Raw genomic sequence first — 24,791 nt, forward strand, 5'->3', positions numbered from 1 at the left:
CAACTTTAAGCTTAAAGTGTAACATACTAACTCATGTGATTGGATAGTATGAGCCATGATATGGTAATGATGGTAGTTGTGATAGGCTGTAGGTAATAGTATCAATTGGTTGATTATGTTTTAAGATGCACAGCAAAGAAAAATATATAATGCACTGTAACCAAAATTAAAGGGTCTTCAGGCTTATCTACAGCTATAGCTGACAGCTGTAGGCGTGGCTCTGTCACCGACCATCCTAGACTGCTGTAACATCTAGGATACAATAACTGCATTTTGAAGAGCTGCCTGAAGTCCCGCTCTTGCTCTCATCTCAGGCTCTCACTCAGCCCACCCGCACAAAGGGAGCCGGTGTACGGCTCCATCGGTGCAGCGGCTCGGTGGCGCTCAGAGCGGGGACAGCTTCTGGTGCGCAGTCAGATCTCTAATTTGCAGGGCCAGCCGAAGCTGGGGCCGCCGAAGGGTTTGCAGTGTCTCGCCCATCAGGGAGACCGCGCTCGGGGCAGGGCCGGGCCGCAGCAGAAACCGGATCGGGCAGAGAAGCCAGGCCGGATGGGGAGCAGAGTACAGCCGTGGGACCAGAACGTTGAACCAAGGACGAGAGGAACGACAGGGACCAATCCTGTGATACGGAAGTCCCTGGATCATAGGTGCTTTTTTTTTTTAACTTTTCGGAAGAGAGGTCAAGTTTTTTTCTCTCTTCCCTTTGTTTCTCTTTCCTCCTTTCCTTGTTTCCTTCTCCCCCCCACCGCCTTTCATTTTCCCTTCTTCAGGAAGGCGGGCCTTGCTGGGAGGGTCTGTGGTTATCTGTCGAGTTGGGACTGGGAACAAGTAGGGAATCCCGTGAGGAGGAAGGAGGAAGTGAGGAGGTACCAATAGGCCTACCCCCAAACAGCCAACTGGGAAGAAAACTAGCCTGGGGGAAATATGACCCCAATACCAGAGATAAGGAGGAGCTCAAAATGATGCAGTATTGCATGGTAGAATGGACCAGAGGGGAAATTAGGAGTGATCATGAACAGTGGCCAAGATATGGATCAGATGAAGGGTGGATATGTTGGGCATTAAACATCCACGTAAGAACTAAGAAACCAGTCAGGAAGAGAACAACTATGCTGCCTGCTGGGAGGGCGAGACTTCACCCTTGAAAGTGAGTGTTTTTAAGGTATCAGAAAATAAAGAGTGGGACCTGTTAGAACACTTCTTCCCCCCCCCCCATCCCCCGCCTCCAGTAGCCCCAGCTGCACCTTCCCTGTGCCCTGATGGCCATAGCCAAAACACCTGAAACAGAGTAGCACAATGAGCAGAAAGCAGCTCGGGGGATGGGAACCAAGCAGGGGGATTATATCCCCTGAGGGAAGAACCACTGGGTAGGGTGCAGGGAGGAATTGGATTTGTAACCATACCTCTCAGTTCCTCTGACGTGAGAATGTTCAAGAAAGAATTAAAAGGATTACTAGAGGACTCCATTGGATTAGTGGAACACTTAGATCAGTTTCTGCGGCCCAGTATTTATATGTGGGAAGAGGTGCAATGAATAATGACCATGTTATTCATACGAGAAGAAAGACACATGATCCGGGCGGCTGGGATACAGATATGGGAAAGGGAGCACGTGCAAGGACCTCCTGGGGAACCTGAAAATGCCCACAGTGTGCTCCAGTTGGGACCACAACAGCACTGGGGGAATGCAAGACATGGAGGAGTATAGAACATTAATTATAAGAGGGATCAAAGAGGCAGCTCCAGGAAATCAAAATGCTCATAAAGCTTTTGATGAGCAGCAAAAGAGGGAAGAAACCTCAACAGAGTGGCTAGAAAGATTGAGGAGAAATATTAGGCAATATTCAGGAGTTGACCCTGCTACAGTGGCAGGACAGATCTTACTAAAGATCAATTTTGTTACTCATGCTTGGCCAGATAGGTGGAGGAAGTTAGAAAAGTTACATGGTTGGCAAGAAGGGAGATTGGAAGATCTTTTAAGAGAGACACAGGAGGTGTATGTAAAGAGGGATGAAAAGAAGGCCAAGGCAAAAGCCAAGGTAACTGCCATTAGGGAAGAAAACCAGCACGTAAAGAACAACCCATGTAAGGGAGGAGGACCCCAAATGCAAAAAGATAGATGGAGGGAGGATGCAGTGCCTTGGGACTGGGCACAAAAAGGAGAGTTTGGGAAACGGGGGAACCTAGGACCAGTTTGTTTTTACTTTAAAGAGAATGGGCGTATCAGAAAGAATTGCCCCCAGAGGGAAAAGGACCTAAGGGTCTATGAGACTGAGCAAAAAGGAGAAGCAGAAGATTAGGGGTGTCAGGGCCTCTACCTCCTGGAGACAGAATATCATCAGCAGCCCTTGATAACTTTAAAAATAGGCCCCAGGAGGGAGAATTTTAATTCTTAGTAGACACAGCAGCTGAAAGAACTTGTGTTTATAGAATTGCAAAAGGGTGCAAAAAGGGCCAAGATACTGTGGAAGTAGTCAAGTAGTAGGTGCAAAAGGGGAAGGGTTCAAAGTCTCAGCTATAAAGCAAGTAAAGTTTGAAGGGACAAATAAAATAGGATTTGGGGATGTCTTATTAGTTCCAGAAGCAGGGTGCAATTTATTAGGACAGGATTTACAGGTGGAAGTGGACATGGAGTGCTCCCAGAGGAAGGGAAAATGGTATTTAAGCTTCTCCAATTAAGAAGATTTAAAAAAAAAAGATAAAATGGTATGGGCAAAACCAAAAAATTGAGGTACATTAAACATAAAACCTGTAATAATAGTTAATGAGAACCATCCAGTTCGGGTTCAACAATACCCACTCTCCCTGGAAGGGAGACGAGGACTACAGCCAGTGATCCAGGACGTACTCGAGAAGGGGACCTTAGAACCATGTATGTTCCCCCATAAAACACCCCTATTACCAGTAAAGAAGTCAGATGGGACTTACAGGCTTGTCCAAGACTTGAGAGCAGTGAATAAAAGAACAGTGAGTCAGTACCCAGTAGTGCCTAACCCCTACACACTACTGAGTAATATCCCCCCAGCACACCAGTGGTTTAGTGTGATAGACCTAAAAGATGCTTTTTGGGCTTGCCCACTAGCAGAAGAAGGTAGAGATATATTTGCCTTTGAATGGGAGGACCCTGAAGCAGGGAGAAAGCCACAGCTTTGATGGACTAGGTCACCCCAAGGGTTTTCTGAATCCCCAAACCTATTCAGTCAAGCACTAGGAGAAGTACTACAACTGTTCTCCATCAAACCTGAGATAAAACTTAGCCAATATGTAGATGATTTGCTTCTCTCAGGATGGGAAGAAAAAGAAGTTCAGGAATCCACCACAGCATTGTTAAATTTTCTGGGCGACCAAGAACTTTGGGTATCAAAAGGGAAACTCCAATTTGTAGAGAGGGAACTAAAATACCTAGGACGTGTGATTGTCAAGGGACCTGGCAACTGAACCCTGAGAGAATTATGGGGATAGATTCACTTCCACGGCCTAAAACTAAGAGGGAAGTTAGAAGGTTTCTAGGCTTCTTGGGATATTGTAGGCTATGGATTGAGGGATACACATAGGCCGTCCAGTTCTTGTATGAAAAGTTAGAAGAGATTAGGTGGGAAAAAGAAGATGAGCAAAAGCCTGAAGCTTTAAAGCAAAAATTAGTCAGTGCACCAGCACTGAGTCTTCCTGTCTTACACAAACCCTTCTATCTGTTTGTAGATATAGAAAGAAGGGTAGCACATGGAGTATTAGCCCAGGACTGGAGAGGGTCCAGAAAACCAGAAGCCTGTTTATCAGAATTGCATGACCCTGTCAGCTGGGGGTGGCCAACCTGCATTCGGGTGGTGGCAGCGACCACCCTACTGGTAGAAGAAAGCAAAAAATTAACTTTTGGGGGAAAATTGAAAATATATACCCCACACTCAGTTATAAGTATCCTAAGCTAAAAGGCTGAGAAGTGGCTCACCGATTCCCAAGTATGAAGCCATCTCAATAGATAGTGATTTAGAGCTAATTATGAGTCACAAACTCAACCCTGCCCAGTTTTTGTATGAAGAACCAGATGAGGAATTAGTATATAATTGCCTAGAGGTTATAAACTATCAAACTAAAGTAAGAGTAAACCTAACAGATCAACCACTCCAAGGAGGGGAATGATTATACATTGATGGATCTACATGAGTAATCCAGGGGCACCGGGTATCAGGGTATGCTATAGTGGATGAAGGGTTGGTAGCCATAGAAAAGGGAAAATTACCTTACAGCTGGTCAGCCCAAGCATGTGAGTTATATGCCCTAAAACGAACTCTGGAAATAATAACACAGAAAAGAGGAACAATGTATACAGGCTCAAAATATGTTTTTGGAGTAGTGCATATCTTTGGAAAAATTTGGGAAGACGGGTGGCTATTACATTCAAAGGGAAAGGGACTGATTCATGAGAAACTTACTTCACAGAATTACAGAATCATAAGGGTGGAAGAGACCTTCAAGATCATCGAGTCCAACCCGTTCTCTAACACCTCAACTAAACCACAGCACCAAGTGCCACATCCAGTCTTTTTTTAAACACATCTAGGGATGGTGACTCCACGTCCCCAGGCAGACCATTCCAGTACTTTATCACCCTTTGCGTGAAAAGTTTTTTCCTAATATCTAACCTATATTTCCATTGACGCAGTTTGAGACTGACCTCTCATTCTGTCAGTTGCTGCCTGGAGAAGGAGACCAACCCCCATCTGACTACAACTACCCTTCAGGAAGTTGTAAAGAGTGATACAGTCACCTCTGAGTCTCCTTTTCTCCAGGCTAAACAACCCCAGCTTCCTCAGTCATACCTCATATGGCTTGTGCTCCAAGCCCCTCACCAGCCTCAATGCCTTCCTCTGGACGCGCTGGAGCATTTCAATGTGCTTCCTAAACTGAGGGGCCCAGAACTGGACTCAGAAGTATTAGAAAACTTGCAATTACCAGAGGAACTGGCAGTAGTATATGTTAAAGGAAATCAAAAAGGGGTTATCAAGAGGCACAAGGAACAATTTAGCAGATTTAGAAGCTAAAAATACAGCCGAGTCAGAGACAAAAAAACTAATGATGGTATTGACCCCCATGAAAGAAAGGCAAGAAGTCCCCATATTCAGTGGGATGGAACAGTACAAACCTATTAAAATAGGAGCCAAGAAAGATCACGAGGGGAAGTGGAGATTAGCAGATGGGAGGCAAATGCTGAATAAACCCCTTGGCAAGAAAATGCTAGAAGGCATGCATGGTACAACACATTGGGGTACACAAGCCCTGAGTGATCAGTACCTAAGGGACTGGGGCTGCATAGGAATTTTTGCAATAGCTAAGCAAGTTACTGAATGGTGTGTGATGTCTCAACAAGTGAATAAGAAAATCATGAGGAAAACCCCCAGAGGAGGGTGAGAACTAGCCTTACGGCCCTTTCAAAATATCCAAGTAGACTTTACCAAGCTTCCCCAGGTACAATGGTGGAAGTTTTTACTAGTGATAGTAGGTAACTTGACTCATTGGGTAGAGGCGGTACCCACTGTTAAAACCAATACCAATGTTGTGAGTAAAACACTTCTAGAATTAATCATCGCCCAATATGGGATGGTAAACAGGATTGATTCATACCAAGGCACTTATTTCATATCTAAGATATTGCAGAAAGTTGTTCAAGCCCTGGGAGTAAAATGGGAGTTACACACTCCATGGCATCCACAGAGAGGATGAATCAAACTCTTAAAAGAACTCAAGCTGATGATTGAAACCCAGATGTCATGGATAAAATGTCTCCCTTTAGGCTTGCTAAGACTTAGAACCCAACCCTGGTCAGATCTGGGGGTCTCACCCTATGAAATGATGTTTGGCTACCATTTTTGACCTTGTTCCAGAAGGTTGTCACCTATGAGAAAGGGGAAGCCAATGCCAAGAAATATGTTATGTCTAAAGCACAAACCTTAGAAGGGCTAAGACTTAAAGGGGCACTTCCTCAAACTACCACCCTGGATTTCAAAATCCATAATATTAATCCTAGGGATTGGGTGATGATCAAGTAATGGAGAGATCAGCCTCTAATCCCTCAGTGGGAAGGTCCCTTTCAGGTTCTGCTCACGACCGAATTGGCTGTGCAAAGTGCAGAGCAGGGATGGACTCATGCCAACAGAGTTAAAGGCCAGTGGAACAATCCAAAGAATGGACTGTAACATCCAGGCTGGGTGAAACGAGATTGACTCTCAAGCAGAGACTGAAAGACAACCAGAGAAACAACAAGATGCCCAAAAAGTAGAGTCAAGCTTCCACCCACTTCAAGAACTGTTTTAATGGGCAAGAATTACAAGCATCTGTTGAGGCAAAGTACACAAGGGACCCTAAGAGGTAATGGGGCAGCTTCCTTAAGAACCACAAGTAAAGTAAGGCAAGGAATGGAGGGCAAGACCAGATTGGCCTCTTTGTTGGCTACCAAGAAGATTCCATAGCCCTCCTGCGGGTAGCAACCCCGTAGGCATGGTAAGGTAGGGAAAAAAAGGCTATACTGGACCTCTATTATTCCTCAGTTTTAATACAAAAGGGACTAGAGGGCAAGACTGAGTTGGCCTCTGTACTCACCACTAAGATACACCTACCCATAGCAACCCCATAGGCAAGGTAGATGGGAGTCAAAGCCATATCAGACCTCTGTAATGTCCTTTTGTTCATTCCAAATAAGCGTGTCCAGGGAAAACCTGAGATTTTTTCCTCCGGTTTCCACTGTCCTTGCCCACGTCAACAGATGCTAGTGTGACTCATTCAGTAGAAAAAAAACTTTTTGAGTTAATTGTTTGAGACAAATGACTTACAGAAAAGAAAAAGAGAGGTTCGTGATAGATGAGGAATGCAATGGTTGCCTCTCACTAAAAAGCAAATATTATGTATATATTAAGAGAAATTTTATAGAGTTATAGTTATGTTTCACCCCCTTGCATTGTTATCGCAGGATGGCCTGGGTAGTTGGGGCATTTGTGAGGGTCAGCTCATTAATATGGCAACACCTGACCTCCAAGCAAGGTGTAAGAAAGTGATCTCCACCACTGGACAGGAAAGAAGGAGTTGATAGACAGAACTTTGAGAGGGGCTAAAGAGTTAAAAGGCAGAACATCCATTTGCTCCTGGCACACTGTATTATTTTCTCTATTCAGTCTTCTCTTGTATTTTTTGATTAGGTTTTAATAAACCTTCTAAATTTTAATGCCCAGCTTCAGACATGGATAACACTAGACAGCACTCTTTATAGTTAACTTTTTCTATGTATGCATTATTTTAAGTCTACCTATTAGCAAACAGTTCCTTTCCATAAGCTCTAGATTTATAACTCTCAGCAGAGGCTGAATAAGCCAGAGTCAAGACCCCATTAACCTCCCATTTAATGCTCCTCAGATTTACACAGTAAACCTCAGTAGCCACAATTTGTTTTCCTCTCTTAATCAGCTGATAAAAATTCAAGACCAATTTCCACTTGTGCTGCGCTATGGAGTTGTAAACATTTATGGGGATGTAAAGAACTGGCCCTCAAGAACACTAATGTGCAGATTTTTACATCTTACACAATCTCCCCGCTGTTGAGCCATCTCTGACAGCTCCCTGGCAAAGCCAAGCTGGGGTAGTAGAAAGCGTGGGTTTGTTTGGAGCAGAATGTAAAACAAGTTTAAAGCTAAACCACATTTTTTCCAAAATATCAAATTGTCACAGTACGATAGGTTGTATTCAAACCTATACAGGGGACCATCAGCCAACCCTGTTCAAACTTAGATGTAGGCACACACTGTCTGGGCAGAGAGAGATCCCAACCAATCAGCTGTTTTAACCCAGGAGTTGCAATCCCCTGTATAAAGAATTTTCCGTAATAAACTGCTGCTGTTTCTCTCATGATCTTCGGAGAGTTCATGTTGTTGTCTGTCTCCGACCAACGACCTCATGTAACATCAAATGTAATTTCTTACACCAAAAAAGGCAGTAGACTTCTGGGGAGGGAGGGAGGCTAAGACCTAACCTTGGTTCTTCTCAGCTCAGCAGCTTCAACAAGACATTTGCAGAAACATTAATCAGCATGAAATAATGAGGCTATGAGAGGCATCGTGTGACTTTTTAATTTCATCTTAATTATAATTTAAAATTTTAATGTCAGGAATTTGACAAGGGTTTGAGCAAGTGGAATTACTGGTTCAACATCAATTAAGGTCAGGCAGAGAAATGTGCTTAATCCCAACGAAAAGCAACAAAGGTGCCCTGTAACAGCAAGACAATTCTAATTGTTCTGCCAGTGGCTGACAGCTAATGGGCTGATTCAGAAGCCCAGTGGTGCTTCCCAAACATGTCTCCCCTGTCTCCAGGCAGAAGGAGGCCCCACAAAAGGGTGACTTTTAGCAAATGCCAGGCTTTTGGAAAGGAAGGCAATGATGTACCTATAACAGGAGCTGATACTACAGGAGGAGGTTGTGATGCATGGGCATGTTCCTGCAGCAGGACACAAGTGGTCTTGCTGGGAAGGAGGAGGCAGGGAAGGTGCTCCCATAGCTGGCACAAGGGGTTTCTCTCTGATTCCTGGTCTTGTGTAGCTGAAGCATGAGGCCCAATACAGGCCTTATCCCTAAAACATTAGACTGGAGATGTCTCACCCCAGTGGCGGGGAGAAAATGAGGCCCAGCCTGGGCAGTGAGAACAAAACTCATTGTTTGGATTATTCCCAGGACTTGACTCTCATCCCTGTGACTGCATAGGACTGTTAAATCTGCGTGAAGCTGTGCTTCTTAAAACATGGGTTATCGTAAAAGCACGGCCTGAGACCAGCACTGCTCCTTGGACACCTCAGTAGGCTGAGAGCCAGTCTCACACTGCCTCCTTTTCATACTCACAGCACATCATACTCCCTAAGCAATGTATATGTCTTACAAAAATATGTCTTATTTTGACCCTATAGATGTCAGGCCACAGTTTTAGCAAGTCTATATCCATTCACTTGGCAGCGTTCACAACAATAAAATAATTCCTAAAATACAGGGGTCAGATTTCACAGAGCATCTCAGGCTTTTGGGAGGAAGGACCAGGTAGTATTGATTGGCATCACATGAAAAATATAGAAAGTATCTCCAAAAGCTAAGAGGTTAAGCTTCTCCCAATGCACTACAACTTAAAGTGTATCAGAGTATTCCTTGTGCTTTATGCTCTTTGATCCTGTTATGGCTCTGCTGTTATTTTAAAGTCATTACCCATTAAATAAAATGCTTATTTAAATGTGAAATTACAATTCCCTTACAGCAGAAACGTATGGAAAATGAGACTTTCAGGACTGATTGAATTTGAGCTATTAAACAATTACAGATTTACTGATGATGTACTAGCATGGACTTCCATTAAAGAAACAGAAATTTCAATGAGTCTTACTTGTTAAGGATGTGAGATAATTTATTTAATTATATTTTAAACATATTTCTATATAGTTGTTTGCTTAAGGTCCAGCAGTGAGATGCCTAAAAGTGAAGTAGTAATTTTCTATGTGATAAATTACTTATATTGCCTGTATTTTGAGTTTTGATGTTTAAAGAAGACTTTAAAGAATGCAAGAAATTAATCACTCAACATCCGTCTGTCTATTCTCTGTTAGCTAATTGCAGTGAAAAATACACAAGGAAGTTACTGATAGGTGGATAACTTGATGGTAAACTTCAGTGCAGAATCACCTACAGACACTGGTAAACAAAGAGGATGAGAATAAAGCCAAGTGATCTCACCCCTTCCACAGGGGCAGATCCCTCTCTGCATCCTAAGACCCCACTCCTGCAGAATAGTAGTTCTGTCCAAATCACCATTATTCTAACGTCAGAGGTAGGCAAAAACGGCAGCCAAGACAGAATATTCCCAAAAAGATAAAAGAACATGTTCAAATAAAAACTGTCTTTCCATGGAGATTATTCTTTCATGGGACAGAAAAGCAGAAAAGTCAGATTTTCTGACTCTGCGAGCAGTATGGATATGAACAGTGCAATAGGTAATGTAAAGTCAACCCAAAATGGGCACAGAACTAGAAGAACATTTTGTCATTTTCAAGACTAGAAGTTGAGTTATGGTGCAAGGAAGGGCTCAGAGTGGTTCATAAGTGACTTTTGTCACATAAAAAAAATGCATGTAATTAACACATAAACATCTTTCTCACACAGAAGGGAAACGAAGAAAATAGAAAGGTATAGAAATACTTTGGGACACATGCTATTTCATGAATAGCATGAAATAGCATTCTGGTAATCTAGCCTTTTACTTTTCTGTAAGTTGCTTTCATGACTGTTGTTGAAACACAGTTCCTTCCCAGGAGGGATAAAGTTGATTGAGATAATTTGAGAAGAAACCAGAAATCCCGACAGTCCATTTAAAATTTAGAATAGCCTAATTTATGTGTGAAAAAACCTTACCCCTTTTAAAATATTGCCTTTCCTAGAGAAGGCAGGACACCCTCTCAGCACCGGGAGCTCCCTTTACCAACAACTCCGGGAATCTCAGTGTTAACTCCCACAGTGAAATAAATCCAGTCTCTCTCCTGAAGCCAGACCTTCCCTCGGTGTCTGCTGTGTTTTGCCAGAGGAGGTCAGTAGCACCCTGAGTCGCTCAAGCTTCCAACTGCATCCATGAGGAGCGGCACAAAGGCATCGACACAACGGAAACTCCCTTTTGCCAGTTCATCTTATATGTTTTAGACCATTTCTGTATTATCCAGACTCATCAACACTTGGGCTGCAGGAAGCACAGCTCTGCAGCTCATGGCACAGACCACATGGGAGGGCAGTAATTCTCACACACTTAAACACCCTTAAAATGCTTAATTTTCTTCCAGTTCTCTGTGATTTTGATCCTGCCAGAGCATGGTGCTGTTGGTGAGGGGAAGCACAGGAGTGTTTGAGGAGCAGAGCAGGTTATAGTGCTGTACATTTTTCCAATGTGTATTTGCATTTCACCAGTGCAGTTAAAGAGCTGTTTGTTTGTGTAAAGCAAACCTCAGTATTTTACACCATCAAGCATAGTCTTAAAAGCCTTTTCCATTTACCACCTACTGTTCCTCCTGTTAGCAAATGTAACAGAGACTGAGAATTATGAGCCACAAAAGAAGACATTGTCTCAGATTTGATATGGTTCCAGCCCACCCGATGTCTGTCTTCTCCAAAAGCAGATTGAATTTCCCACTGGCAAGGCAAACCCATCCAAGCCAAATGCCTCTCAGAGTCCCTGTGTGTGCCAGGACAGCCACTGCCTTGGGCTGCCCTTGCAGCTCAGACCGCTGCTGCACATGCTTAAAGATGCTTTTAGCAGTGTCAGCTTTTAAATGGGGCTGCAGACAGAAAAGGCACAAGACTGACTGTGAAGACTAAGTAACATCTGCTATGAGAATCTGGGCTCCTGACACCTTCAAATGCTTTTCAAAATGTTTACTAAAATCTTGCCTGTAAAGCATCATCTCAGAGCTGAGATTTACTCCATGGAGATACAATTCCCCCCACAGGGCAGAAACCTTCCCATCCTGCCTGTCTGGCATAACAAAACACATCCTGCTCTGGTGTCACACGAACTCAAGAGGGACAAACTGAATCTCTCCACCTTCCCATACTATGATCGCCACGTTAACTCCCATTCTTTGGTGATCTCCATAATGCCACTGAACACAAATTTTTAGTTATTAGCCCAAAGTGCATCTCTATTCCCTAAAGCTCACTCTTGTTTGTGTCCCTCCCAATAATAAAAAAATATCTTTGCTATACATTATTTTTCCATCACACAAAGCCATACATGTAACCTTTTTAGAGGCAAGTAGCTGCTTTTGAAGGATACTGCTTTCTGCTGCTTAGACCAAGTGACATGTGATATACCAACAGTATTATCACCAAGTACAGGATGCCAAGCTGCTGCACAGTCTTGAGGGTTTTCTTTTGAAGCATTATCGAAAGAATTAAGCAAGAAAGTGCAGAGTGGGTTATTCAAATGTCAGTGGAAAACTAAAATATCTGGTGGGCAGGTTGCAGAATACCACTGGAACAGTAAAACAGAAAGGGTTTGACAGTTCCCTACTGACAATATGGCTGGCAATTTAGGAGGGAGAAGAAGGTGCTCTGCCTCCCTGCATTTACCAAATACAGAGTGCAAAAAAATCCATCAGAGAAGACACCCACACAGTAGGAGATCGGAGATGTAGATGTAAATCGCATTCCCTGTAAACTGGAAACTACATGATGTATGCAGATTAGTATTTGTCAGCCTCACAACAAATGGGTTTTCAGAAGGGATTTGAATAATGAGTAAGTGAAACTCCTCTTAGCAAAAGGAGCTAAAACCTAAAAAGCAAGACTTCAATACTTTTTAAAGCACAGTATTCCTTTTACTTATTTCTTTGTGAAGCCCATTTTTGGTGCCTGCAGTTAACAGCAAAGGCTGGTTTACTGCTGTGGAGGGATGGCTGGAAGGTGCAGCAGGCACTCTCCACGCTGGCTGGACTTAGGCAGGTGAAGCTGAGGGAGCACAGCACTCCTGACAGAGGAAGGAGGATTACACACTCCAGTAGCCCAAGAGTCTCTGGGGCTGCTGCAGCTGCAGGCAAAGCCCAGGGTTCAGCCTGCACTAGGGACAGAAGGGGCAGAGCTTGCCCTGTAAGCAGCACTGCAGACCATCTCCCCATACTAGAGATAATAAAGCACTGTTTAACTATCTGATTTATGAGACAGCATAATTTGTAAAGTGTAAGGGGGTTATAAACAAGGAATGTGTTTGTACCATGTGGCAGTAGAGCATCATAGTCTCACAGCTCAGTTTATTTTCTCCCATTTATCATTTTCTTCTTTTTTTTTTTCTTTTAATATCCAACTTCCCATGCATACAGCAAGGCTAATTGCATGGCAGGCTTTTCTACTAATTTTTGATCAGAACAAATAATTATGTCTAACTGTCTCCTCCTAGACTAGAGAACAGGTTCTGCTCATTTACAGGTGGGCAATGATCTTTGTTAGTTTGTTTTCTTTTGGAAAGAGCATAGTTGGAGAGAATTTCAAGGCAGGTGAAGTCCAATTTAGCCTAACATAAGGGATCCAATTTCAGCCTGACATGTGGATATTTTCCCCAGTGAGAAGCTGGCCTGGAGCACTTTCTTTCCCCGCACACCAACAGAAATCCACTCATGTGACACCCAATAGTTGTTTTTGCTGGACCAAAGCAGTATCAAATACTAAATCACAACAGGCTGTCACTATGGCTGACTATCCTACTGGATATTCCATGAAGCAGAGTTACCTCAGTGCCAGACTAGGTGGACTCCCAGTAGCAGGAGGTGGACTAGGTGGACTAGGCCAACACCACCTTCAGAATCTGCAAGACTTGGGAAAAAGCTGAGCTAAGATCTGCTGAGAGAACATGGCCAGGTTTCACCTGGGCAGGGGAACTTTGCAGCCTGCCCCAACTTGTAAGTTTTATCAGTGTGAGGCAGCACATGAGAGCTGGTCCACCAGAGACAGGAGCTTCCCTTGCCACCCACCTGCAGCCCCTCTGGTCAACTCTGTTATGCCCAGAGCAGCAGCAGGCAGGTTACCAGAGTTTTATGGCAGGTACTTTTTTTCATATCTCACAGTCATGAAAAGGTCGGCTGACTGTAAATCCTGTGTCTTGGAAAGTCTGGACATGGACACACCTCTCCCAGGAACCTGCGGTGGAAAAAACATTTAGGATAACAAAATGTGCAGAGAAGGAAGTTCCAGCCCATTTCCTCCATCTTCTGGGACAAGAAAACCATGCTCTGTAGCATGCATAAACCTCACATTCAAACACTAAAACTCTCTGACATTCAACTTCTCTTACTCCCATTGCATATTGTGCTTCCTCCTCCTACACCTGGGAATGGGAAAGCAAAAGGCCAAGTAGAGGAAGGAGCATGAGTTGCTGGAAGTAGTAAACAATGGAGTTTTTATCAGCTAAAGGAGGACAATGGCAACTAGTCAGCTGTATACAGAGGGCCATGGTGTTTTAACTGCAAACCATGCAGTGCACGTGGCTCTTCTAGGAAGAAGCTTTTAAAAGCTCATCTGTGAAACTTGAATGGTGGTTTGAGATGGCTCCCTCATGAAGCAGTACTTGGATTCTTCAAATAAAAGATCAGCATAAGACTTTCTCTTTCACCATATTAAGTTAAACCCCCTTCCATGTGTAACTCTTGCATAGATCAGTATCATTTGCAGTCACAGCTGTGGAAAGAGTTACACTACATGAAAGATCAGGAAAAATCAAGAAATTGGGGCTCCAAAATAGACACTTCTTTAAATAAAACTCCTCTGGCAAAAAACCTGTTAAGTTCAGGAATGATACAAATGACAATTTCATATCTTAAACTGTAAAGTTTATAATCTCTTTAAAAAAAAAAAAAAAATGGCACACTACTGCAATCTGGTCAGCTAACCTGAATCACATTCCTGCTGTCCAGTGTACCATCCTCATGTTCCTCTGGTGTTTGTGAATGCCATAACCAGGAGGAGATTAATTTTCCACCTGCTGTCATTACTGCCTCTGCCAAGAAGAATACCAAGCACGAGCGCAATATCCATTTTCCAACAGATATTGGATTTACATTGCCAAGTTATTTTTCATAACTCACTAATGAATAATGAGAGGGAAGGACCTTCCAGCAGCGCAGGCAGAGAGCACATAGTATCAAACACTCATATAGATGACTGTAAGTATTGTCTTTTCTCAAGATAAAATGAACACCATATGGGGCTGTATACAGAGCATCAGTTTGCACCTAGACATAGAGCTTGTAGGAGATCTTTGGCCAATATAAATGCAGCTCTGGACATGGGGAGGGTTCTGCAACTCTCACTCAAACTCATGTTGATGCCAAGAATGCCCTGAGGTTTTCAGATTTGTGAAAATCTGGGTTCAGTGTGTCTCAACTAAAATCAATCAACTCCCCCACATCAAAATCAAAGAGAGATTGCTTTAAACCTGCTTAGTAATAATTGCTACCCGTAGCTATCAGCAACCAAAGGATGGTACAATCAGTATGAAACCCAGTGTGAAAACAGATGGAAAATTCAGAAAAATGAAAACCTGGTCATCTAAATTGTTTACTGAAATCTGTTTCTGTTTCACTGGTCTGTGGCACCCAGAGGAGAGTGGGAGGAAGGACCACTGGAGCAAGGCTGTTCCAAGTCTGCAGCACATGGAGCACATGCTGAAGGATCACTCAAGGCCCACAGTGAGTGCACAGTAATTAGGGGAAGGCAGCATGTGCCTGTGCTAATTGTGGCAGCCAGCTGGGCCAGAGTGTTTCCCTGCTGTTCCTGGAGACACCAATGCTGGCAGCCCAGGGAAGCCTCGAGTCATGTACAAAATGAAGCTCTTGCTGTTTTCAGCAAGAAACAGCTCTTGCTGTTTTCAAAGACATTTAAAAATGAAGTCCCCATCAGGGTAAATGTAATTTATTTCTTCCTTAACGTGGGCAATCATTTTAAGACATGGGCATTAATGACATCTTGCTAGCATGAATCAGAATTCAAATAGGGCTCTTAATTGTTTCAGAAAGGCTGGAAGAGAAGGAACTATATTAAAAATATTTATTAGTTGTAGCAGCACAGAAGTCTCTTGCAGTCTAGCAGCGAGGGGATGCATTTTTGGTCCTGTTGAAGAATTTTTTAAAAAAACAGAAGTCCTTAAAAAAAAGCCTGTATTTCTAAGTAAACAGTTGCAGAATGAAATCAAACTGTAATGGCAAATGTGAAAGAAATAACAAGGATCGACCGTTCTTGATTTGCAGATTAAGATGGTTTTTGCTTGACGACCACAATTCACATTTTGTGTCTTTTTATTTTAACTAAGTGATTAAAAGCCAGCAAGAGAAGTCCTGCAGCCGAGTAACGCTGCCACGATTCCCTGCAGGCATGAGGCTAGTGGCAGCCTGCGTGGCACCCGCCGGCCCCGCAGAGATGGGCCGTCCCTGCCCCGCAAAGCAGAGCTCGGGCACGGCAGAGCTGGGCTTCCCCTCAGGCTCTGCACAGGGCACCTACTCCAGAAGCACAGCTGAACCCCAGCATGGCACAGAGGGTTTCATTTCCACGGCTTTCTGCCAGCAGAAACCTCAGCTTGCCAGAGAGCTCCTTGCAGATCTCCCCAAGGCCTCACCACTGAATACATTCAGAACCTTAAAGAAGACCTAGCTTGTGAACTAGCTGCTGAAGTTTCGCTTGTAATTACAATTTGTACAGAAGGGGTTGAAGACCTTGTGCTTTCTATGCATGGCATGTCTTAGAAGCAGCCAAATTAAAATCCTTATCATTAAGGAGCTGATAGCTCCTGTAATTGCAAGAATCTTTCTGTGTTAGCTGGAGGGAGCGGTGTAACACACTGGCAAAGAGAAACTGATCTGTTCATAAAATAGGAAAACTTCTAACCAGAGATTTTCCTGAACCATTAATTCCTTTATTGAAAGTACTAATTTAAAACAAATTGCTTATATAATTTGTGTTGACAATACAAGAACATTCTTTTGAGTTAAATCTTTTTGCCATGTACTGCTCTGACTGACTTTCCTGCCTGACCTATAGTGCATTCATTAATCACTGAAAAGAAAAATTTTATCTCTGAAGGATGAGTCACACCTCTCTACCATTCTTCAGGCTACACCAAGTTTCACTTTACCTTCCACAGAGTATACTTTTTAAGAGCTGATGAGTTAAACAATTGATATGTAGATCCATTTGACCAGAATAATTTAAAAACAAATATTAAAATATTCTCATCTCAGGCACCTGTCTCCTATGTGATGATCAGCTCTGAAATTATGATCTGTCACTTGAGGGAGAAAATACAGAAGGATACAGAGCTAGTGCAGGTTTAAACAGGATTGTTCACATATTTTGAGGCCAGAAAAATAAAATTAAAAGAGATAATTGCATCATGCACTAAGGAATTGCTAAGTTTTGCAGAGCTCATTTTGTGAGTGCAGTGCTAAAATGGGGTGGTTTTGCTCTAGGAAGAGCCTGCCTAGAGCACACAGCCGGCCAGGCAACCCTTTTACCCTAAGCAGTAACAGCCTGGAGCCCAGTGACAGGGGAGCAGCCAAGCCTGGTGCAGCTCCACAGAGCTCCATTACTCACAGACTTGGTCCAGTTTGGAGAATTCAGCTCAAGATAAAATCAGTAAGTGGTCTGACTGGATGAGGTGACTCTTCTAGCCTTAGGACTTCTGAGACCAAGGTTTAATACCAACCTCAGATCTCTCATTCAAGAGATTTATTCTAATATGGAGACAGTTAATGTGGCTGTGAGCTGAAACATCCAGCAGAATTTAAATACCTGCTCTTGCTTTCCATAGGGATTCATAGTAAAGAAAGTATATCCTTAATCCCCTGGAATCTTTATACTCTTTATGTGAGCTCACAGCAGTGCCTGGGAAGTTACACAGCCCAAACAAGAGCAAGAATGAGAAATGCCCCAGGTCTGCAGGGGGGCAGGAGAGATACAGGGCCTCAGGAGTGGGATGGGGAGTGCATCTGGGAGGTCCATCACCAACCAGCATCCTCAGCAGCACCCAGTGCTAGAACTCATGGAGAAAAATGAGTTATTGGAGTAGTTCGGGTGATGGAGTTCAATCTGGGAGAACACCTGAAGCAGAAGACAAATGCAAGCTCTGCTGAAATGGGAGCAGCCTGCACTGGGGAGCAGCAGTATGGCAGCTGATGGTATGTGTGACAAGAAAGAGAGCAAGCACCTCTCACTGCAGCCCTCCTGCAATCAGCCTTCCATCAAGCACTGCTAGATTAAACTACTGAAGTAATTTGAATGATGGTCACCAGGTTTTTCTTTTAGAATATGTTGCTGTTCCATTACAATTTCATATGAAACAGAGCAAAGACCCTCCTGAATTGCTGTACAAGACTGGTTTACTTAACAAAGGGAAAACTAAAAATGGATTAAGAAAACTGTTCTTAACAGTAAGATGTCTAAGATTTGTTACAAGCATGAAGAAGAAAAAGCAGTCTGCATGAAACATAAAGAATTGTACAAAAATGGAAAAGCCATGGAAGTACAGAACAAGTGAGAGCACAGAAGAACAAGCAAGCAAAACTACAGCCCTGTTTGTTACACACATACCTGAATGACAGAGGACACATTTTTCTGAACAATTTGACCCATTAGAGTATTGGTAACCAGAGCAATGAGAAAGATGGCATTTCAGCTGTGTCCAGCTGTGCCCCACCAGGACTATATTCCCTGTGTGTTAATTTCATAATTTTTTTTCAGATATTATTTTTTCCTTTACATGAGTTTTTTCACCTTTTCCAGGAGGGACTTACATCCTGGTCCAGAGCAGGAGCAGTAGCTCGGGTTTCTTGTTCCTACAGCTGGTGCCATGCTATCAGCAATGCTATCAGAAGTGCTATTTCCTTGATTACTTTTCCTTAAAGACAGAACAGCTTTATAAAAGATGTACATCATGCAGGATATAAAAGAGGCAGTTGGCTTGTGTGGCTTAGGCTTGGTGAGCCACAGGCTCAACATCAACCCCGAATGTCAGGCTTATCTCAGCACAATCAGCATTACGGGAGGACAAATGCCTGGCTAATCTGAAGAACTACAGCTTGTGAAGAGCTTCCATGTAAAAAAATCACAGAAATCTGAAGAAATGGAATCGAAAGATATGGTGATAAGAATAATTGAAAGATATGGTGAATTAGCCCAGCCTTTAACTGGGCTTCTCTGATGAGCGAGTCTGATTCCAGCAGCTACCAGTGCAAACTAGGTTGTGTGACATCTTTACAGAACAAATGCAAAAAAGGGAGTGAGAAAAGGGAGTAGAGATTTAGTAGAGAACATCAGCATCCCAGAAAAAAAAGATCTGGTTTGATACTTTAGGAGTGGAGAGAAATGAACACATACTATTTTCACATGATTACATACTTGAGCTTTGTGATTTCCATATAATATGCAGATAACACAACTTAAGGAAACTTCCTTGATGTGAAATAATCTTGATTAAAATTTGCAATAATGGTAACAAAAGGCAGAAAAAACTAAAATTAATTATTTTAGATTACTATGATGCTGTTTTGTTGTGGATATAACTGTTTGGTTAAGCCTGTACTTAAAAAACCAAGAACTGAATACAATACCTAGAGCTGTCCTCCTAGAGCAGGAGTCCATTCCAATGAAAATGAAGAGCTTGCTAAAACAGTACCAGGGCTTTTAACACGTACCAAAAATTATTTATTCCAATTCTGCTGACAAATCCTGTACAAGCAAATAGTAATTCTGAATTTGCTGGATTGTTGATGAATGATCCAACACAACAGTATTTCATCCCAGATACAAAAATATAAAGGCTCTTTGAAATAATTTATTCTTCAAATTGTACAGCAAGGGCAACAGAAAGCAGAAGTTCTTATAGTCTGCTACAGCTTTGCAAACATCACAAGTACTGTCTAATTTTGAGATTGTTTCATCCTGAATCTTCACTCTCCTACCTTGCTACCTCATTGAAATGCAGAGGTTGCAGCACAGTCATTGGTGACACGCCAGTGCTACTGAAAGTTCAGCTTAACCTGTCTGCTTTGCACACACCAAGATGTTGCTGAAAGAGGTTCTCCAGAACCTGTTCTCCGCTTGAGTCTAGGACATTTACATTTGCCTTTAGCACTAAGTCCTCCCCAGCAAGAGGCTCTTCTTCTGATAAGTATTTGGGGCTCCTGTGAATTCCAGCCCCAGGCTGGCTTTTGGCTCCCATCACAACAATGCCTCTTCCCCAGCAAGCACCACTACAGTGCTGTTGCAGCTCCTGCTAAGACATAGGAGGACAAGGAGTCTTTCATGCATTTTTTAATAGAACTTTGCTCCAAGGCTTAGAGCAGAGATTGGCTCTGGTCCCAACTGGCCCGGGGGGGACAGCTCCCAAGGGAGGGGAGCAGGGGGGAAAGGCACTGCTTCCAGCCCCGTCATCCCAAAGATCCAGGAGACCTCCAAAACGCCCTGAAACCCCAGAAACTGAAGGGGGTTCAGGCTCCGATTCAGACGCGAATACAATCCCAACCCCAGAAGAGCTGAGATCTCCACCCAGCGAGATCGAAGAGTCGGGACATCCCGTGGGGACAACGGTTCCTGATTTTCGAGTCTCGGGGGACGAAGGGGCGGGGGAGGCGGAAGAATCGGGAAGGGCGGTTCGAGGGGGATCGAAGGGGGATGGGGAAACGCTTTCTCGCGGCGGCGCAGCGGCGACGGCGGCGGTTGTGACCGGCGGGGGGGGGCGCGGAAGCGGTGGGGAACACGAGTTTTGGTACGGGTTTTGAGGGACCCACACCGGGGGTGGCGGCCTTGGCGGGCGCCGTGCCGAAGACGCACGCGGGGGGCGAGACACGCGGGACATCCGGGAAGGGCTCCCAGACCACAGCGTCCACGTCAGACGCGGGGAACAAGCTCGGAGCGGCTGCGGAATTCCGAGCAGCACCCGTAAGTAGACGTAGGGGACGCAGGGCGGTGACGCAGGACCCAGAAGTCGAGCCGCGGCGGTCCGCTCGCATCGCGGGGCAAACACGGGCACGAGCGAGGCAAGGACTGTACACACGGGCGGGGGAATGGACACGGCATCAGAGAAGGAGGAGAGAGAGTCAGGGACAGACACTGGGCAGGAGACATCAGAGGAGGAGCGGGATGGAGACAGTGACGTCAGCCTAGGGGAGACAGGAGACATTCCCGAGAGAGCGCACGCGCGGAAAATGCGGAGGGAGCGCAGTCGGGGACGGGTCCGATCCCCTGTGGCGTCTCGGGCGAGGAGGGGCCGATCTCGGGGTTCCATATCTCCCTCTCCGGTTCTGGTTTCCTCGGTTCCAACCCCTGTGGTTCAGACCTCTCCCATCTCAGGGCGGTGCTCAGGTGTTCAACCTCCATTGCTGGCTCAGTCAAAATCCATGCAGGCTCGAGTTCCAACAACCACAACTGCTGCAATCAATCAATGCAGCTGAGGAATAATACAACTTTATACAAATTAATGTTATACTAAATATGATATAGATAGAATTCTTCTATGGTGAAAAATTATTCCCAGGCAGACAAAATGTCATGTAAAGATGAAAGTATTAGTAAAGATTCAATTACCCAAGGTGTCCTAAAAGAGCATTTGGGAAAGGTCAATCAGATCCTCTTGTGGAGTCATCAGTTGATACCCCAAGATTCAAAGTTTTAAGAATTGTTGATATTGAATTTATAATCTTTGTTATTTTTGGGCTTTGTAAGTAATGCTGATAAATGATTATTATTGTTAATGTTGGATGAATGCTTTGGGAAGGTTGTGTTAACTCCTTCAAGCACTTGTTGATGAGTTGATTTTGTGGTGTGAGTCTTCAGATTTTTGTGATGAGAATTGTTGTTGGTGTGTTGTAACATTTGCAGCTGGCTTTCATGTGTTTTCGTATCTCCTTGTGCGATCACCTGCAAGTCATGTTTTCCTCAGGATCCTGTCTTTCTTTATTTCCTAACTACTTATAATGTTTCTGAGGGTTTTCTATCCAGATTGCCAGTCTTGTGGTTCTTTTAATTATTATTCCAGAAGTAGTCCAGCAGAGAATTCAAGAAGTTTGTTGTGTTTGGAGAATCTCTGTCTTGACAGAAACTTCAGAAGGATTCAATTATTTGCTGGTTTGATTGGTTTGTAGCCCTAAGGTTTCTTGTTTATAACTGTTGTTTTTAAAAAAGTCTTGTTTAAGAAATGTGTTAAGTGATACCCACCAATTAGAGTTTGGGCTCTGGCCAAGCTCTAGCTCTATTTGGATGGAGTGATTGACAATCAACCCAGATGTTTTCTGCATCAAATAGTATTCAAGTCTTTTTGACTTGGCGATTTGACCATTTATGATAGCTGAGCCATTTTCAGAGGGAGTTGGGGGAAACATGAATCCGGACATGATTTCTCCAATTCTCTGTCGTTTTAAGGTTTATCAGCTGTCGCAGACTCTGGGATGAGAGTTCAGTGTTATAGTGTTTAGTAATTGTCTGATCTTGTATGTGTGGTTGATTGTATTATCTGAATCTATTCCTAATTACTGTTATCTTACATTTCTCTATGTAACATTGCAAAATGGAACCAGGACCCATTCTTCACCTCCAGGATTTTGAGAAAATCCTTCAGTCCCTGTGGGGATGTGGGATTTGTTTGTGTTTTAACAGGTGCAAAGTCCAGGTCGATTTCAATGAAGAATGTGAAACTCTATTGAGAGAAAGAAAACATTGACCATTCGGCAAGCAGAGAGGACACACAGATGTGGATTGCGAAGAGATTCCAACCTTGTGCTTTATCCACAGAAGATTGTGGACTTTGGGCTTTTTTATGGGTGTGGGAATCAGTGATATAGAGTTTTTGCTAGATGATAGTTTTTTACATTTTAATGGGACTTGTAATTCTTCTGCTCTTTTTGGCCATGCATTTTTGCAGTGCATGTGGCAGGCCTTGAATGAGACTGCCAAAAAGGTGTTTTCTGTGGCAAAGAGAAGGGGGAGATGTCGGGACCCAGGACATCTCTGGACGCCCTGGATGTCTCAAAGCCCTGGCAGGGGCTCAGAGACCCTGGCAGGAAGCCAAAGACACCTGGAAATTCAATCTTAATTCATGGAGCAAATTGCCAACCTTATATGAAGAACTACAGGCCACAAAAGTTTAAGTAGCATAGTAGTAGGAATCACAGGGTGAAGGGAAAAATTTTGGAGCACTGTACAGGGGGGTTTTGTATGTTGTACAGGGGGGTTTGAAATTCTGTACATGGGGGTCAAGGGTTCTAAGATGGAGGGATTTGGGCGTGCCCTGTCCTTCTTCTTTCTTCTCCTTGGCATCCATGTTCAGGATGATGTTGGCATGTGTGCATTGGTTCATAGAGAAGGTGCACTTGCCAACAAGGGCAGAAAGTATTGGAAATTAAAGGTAAATATCTAATACGTAGTTTTCACTATAAAAGAGACAACCACCCCGTGGGCGGGGGAGAGTGCCCTTGGCTGTCTTGCTGATCAGACCTCGGCTGGACAGACAGAAAAACTTTGTAGATAAGGAACAATAAACTCAACTGAAGACCAAAAAGCAAGAGTCCAGACTCCTTCTTCGAAAGCGCGGCCTGCCCAGAACCACCTTTTCCCGTGCTGGGGCAGAGACAAGTAACAGCTGACCCTGGCAACCAAGGAGTGAAAAATGTTGAGGTTTTGAGTAAGGGTAAGAGACTACAACCATACAATACCTGGAAGCTGACAGTTACAAGGGCACAGGAGAGGGAGCTGGAGAAATAGCACTGCTTGACAGGGTGGAGGGGGAGAAATGCACATAAGGCTTTTGTGATGAAAAACAAGAGGCCAAAATGATGTGAAAACCTTTTGATCAGGCTTTCAAGGTAGAAGCTCAAGATTTCAGATTTTGGGAGATTCTTTGTAATCACTGTTATGCTGGTGAAATGAAAACAATCATGACTTGCTAAAACACTACAGGAATATTCTTACTCACTGGAACATTTGTCCACTGGTTGAGTATTTTGAAAAATACTTACAAATTTTTATCTTGCATTAATGAATGCCCCCTCCTGTGGAGGCCTGTGAGCCTACTGGGGAGAGGGCATCAGTAATGACCTGGAGACATGCACATTAGGCTCTGGGCATTCCTCAGAGCTCAAGGTGAGGAAAGAAGCTTCCCCCATGCTGCTCTGCAGCACTATGTAATGTGTCCTAGTTCTGTCCTTCCTATTGGCCTGTTGGCCTTCCCTACCCATTTTACCTTTATATATGTTCATTTTCTAGTGAGTTCTCCCTTCCCTGTCTTCCCACTGGTTTGTGTAACCCATCCACCCTGCCACTCCCTATTGGTTCCTTCCCCATGTACCACCCTTGAGCCCTCAGACCATTGGATCCCTGATGCTCTCCTCTGCCCCCTCTTTCCCTGTATTTATACCCTGGACTCTCGTTTGTCTTTGGTGGGTGGATCCCTCCCGTGTCTTCACTGCCGAGCTGCTGCATGTGTGCGTGTGCGTGTGTGTGTCTGTCTGTTTGTATGTGTGTGTGTGTCAGTCTGTGTGCTGGTGCTCTCATGGCTCCTACCCATTGGTGCAAGACGCTCTCGGGGAAGGTTGTGTCCACCACCTCTGTGGACCGCAACACCCTCCCTGCCAATTTCACACTGAAAACTGCTTTACTGTTACTCTCCACTGATGCAGCCTAAGATTCCAAAGCCCCATGCAACAGAACAGACATTTCCAAATAATTAAATGACCCATAATTGCAGCAAACACTCTAAAGCAAACATTCACAGTCTAAAAATCTTTCCTGTGTATGCTTAGGAATAAACAACTGATTTAACTGAAATCAGAGCTGATTCACAAAATAAAAAAAAAAACAGAAAAAAAGGGGGTCTCAATCTGAAATTAATAATTGCAGCAGCTCCCTTTCACAACCATTTGGCAGGGAATATTTAAGGAAAAAGCAACTGTAATGAAAAAAATATTCAAAGAAACACAAGAAACAACAACAACTAAGTGCTATGAGATATTCTAGGTTTTGAAGGCATTTTTGTTCCCACAAAATGAAAATGCTGTTTATTCACTGCAAAAAACATGATGGCAATATTTGTGCCTCCAAACGGTGAGAAGCTCCTTGTAAAACACAGTCTGCAGTGACTGGATGGGATGAGCCTGGAAGCTGAGCACACCTACTGCAGCTCATAGGGATTCCAATGCTGGAGCCTCTGGGCTCTGCCTTTTTGCGGGTTACATTGGTCTAATAAAACATGAGACTTCT

The 24,791-nt window shown here is 43.7% G+C and overlaps 1 protein-coding gene and 1 long non-coding RNA gene across 13 annotated transcripts in view; one reads left to right on the forward strand and one right to left on the reverse strand.

The window, feature by feature from the left end:
* KCNIP1 (potassium voltage-gated channel interacting protein 1) overlaps nt 1-24,791 on the reverse strand; it is a 292,230-nt gene that overhangs the window by 92,050 nt on the left and 175,389 nt on the right. The gene's annotated exons all lie outside the window — the stretch shown is intronic.
* Nucleotides 19,554-24,791, forward strand: part of LOC135280415 (uncharacterized) — a 56,336-nt gene continuing 51,098 nt past the window's right edge. For 6 of the 8 annotated variants that reach the window (XR_010347361.1, XR_010347357.1, XR_010347364.1 and 3 more), the window contains exon 1: nt 19,588-23,223. This is a non-coding gene — a long non-coding RNA (uncharacterized LOC135280415). Of the gene's footprint in view, nt 23,224-24,791 lie in introns of all 8 variants that reach the window. The other 2 variants (XR_010347359.1, XR_010347363.1) reach the window with 2 other exon arrangements.

This window comes from Passer domesticus, chromosome 13, assembly GCF_036417665.1.
Source record: "Passer domesticus isolate bPasDom1 chromosome 13, bPasDom1.hap1, whole genome shotgun sequence".
Lineage (NCBI taxonomy): Eukaryota > Metazoa > Chordata > Aves > Passeriformes > Passeridae > Passer > Passer domesticus.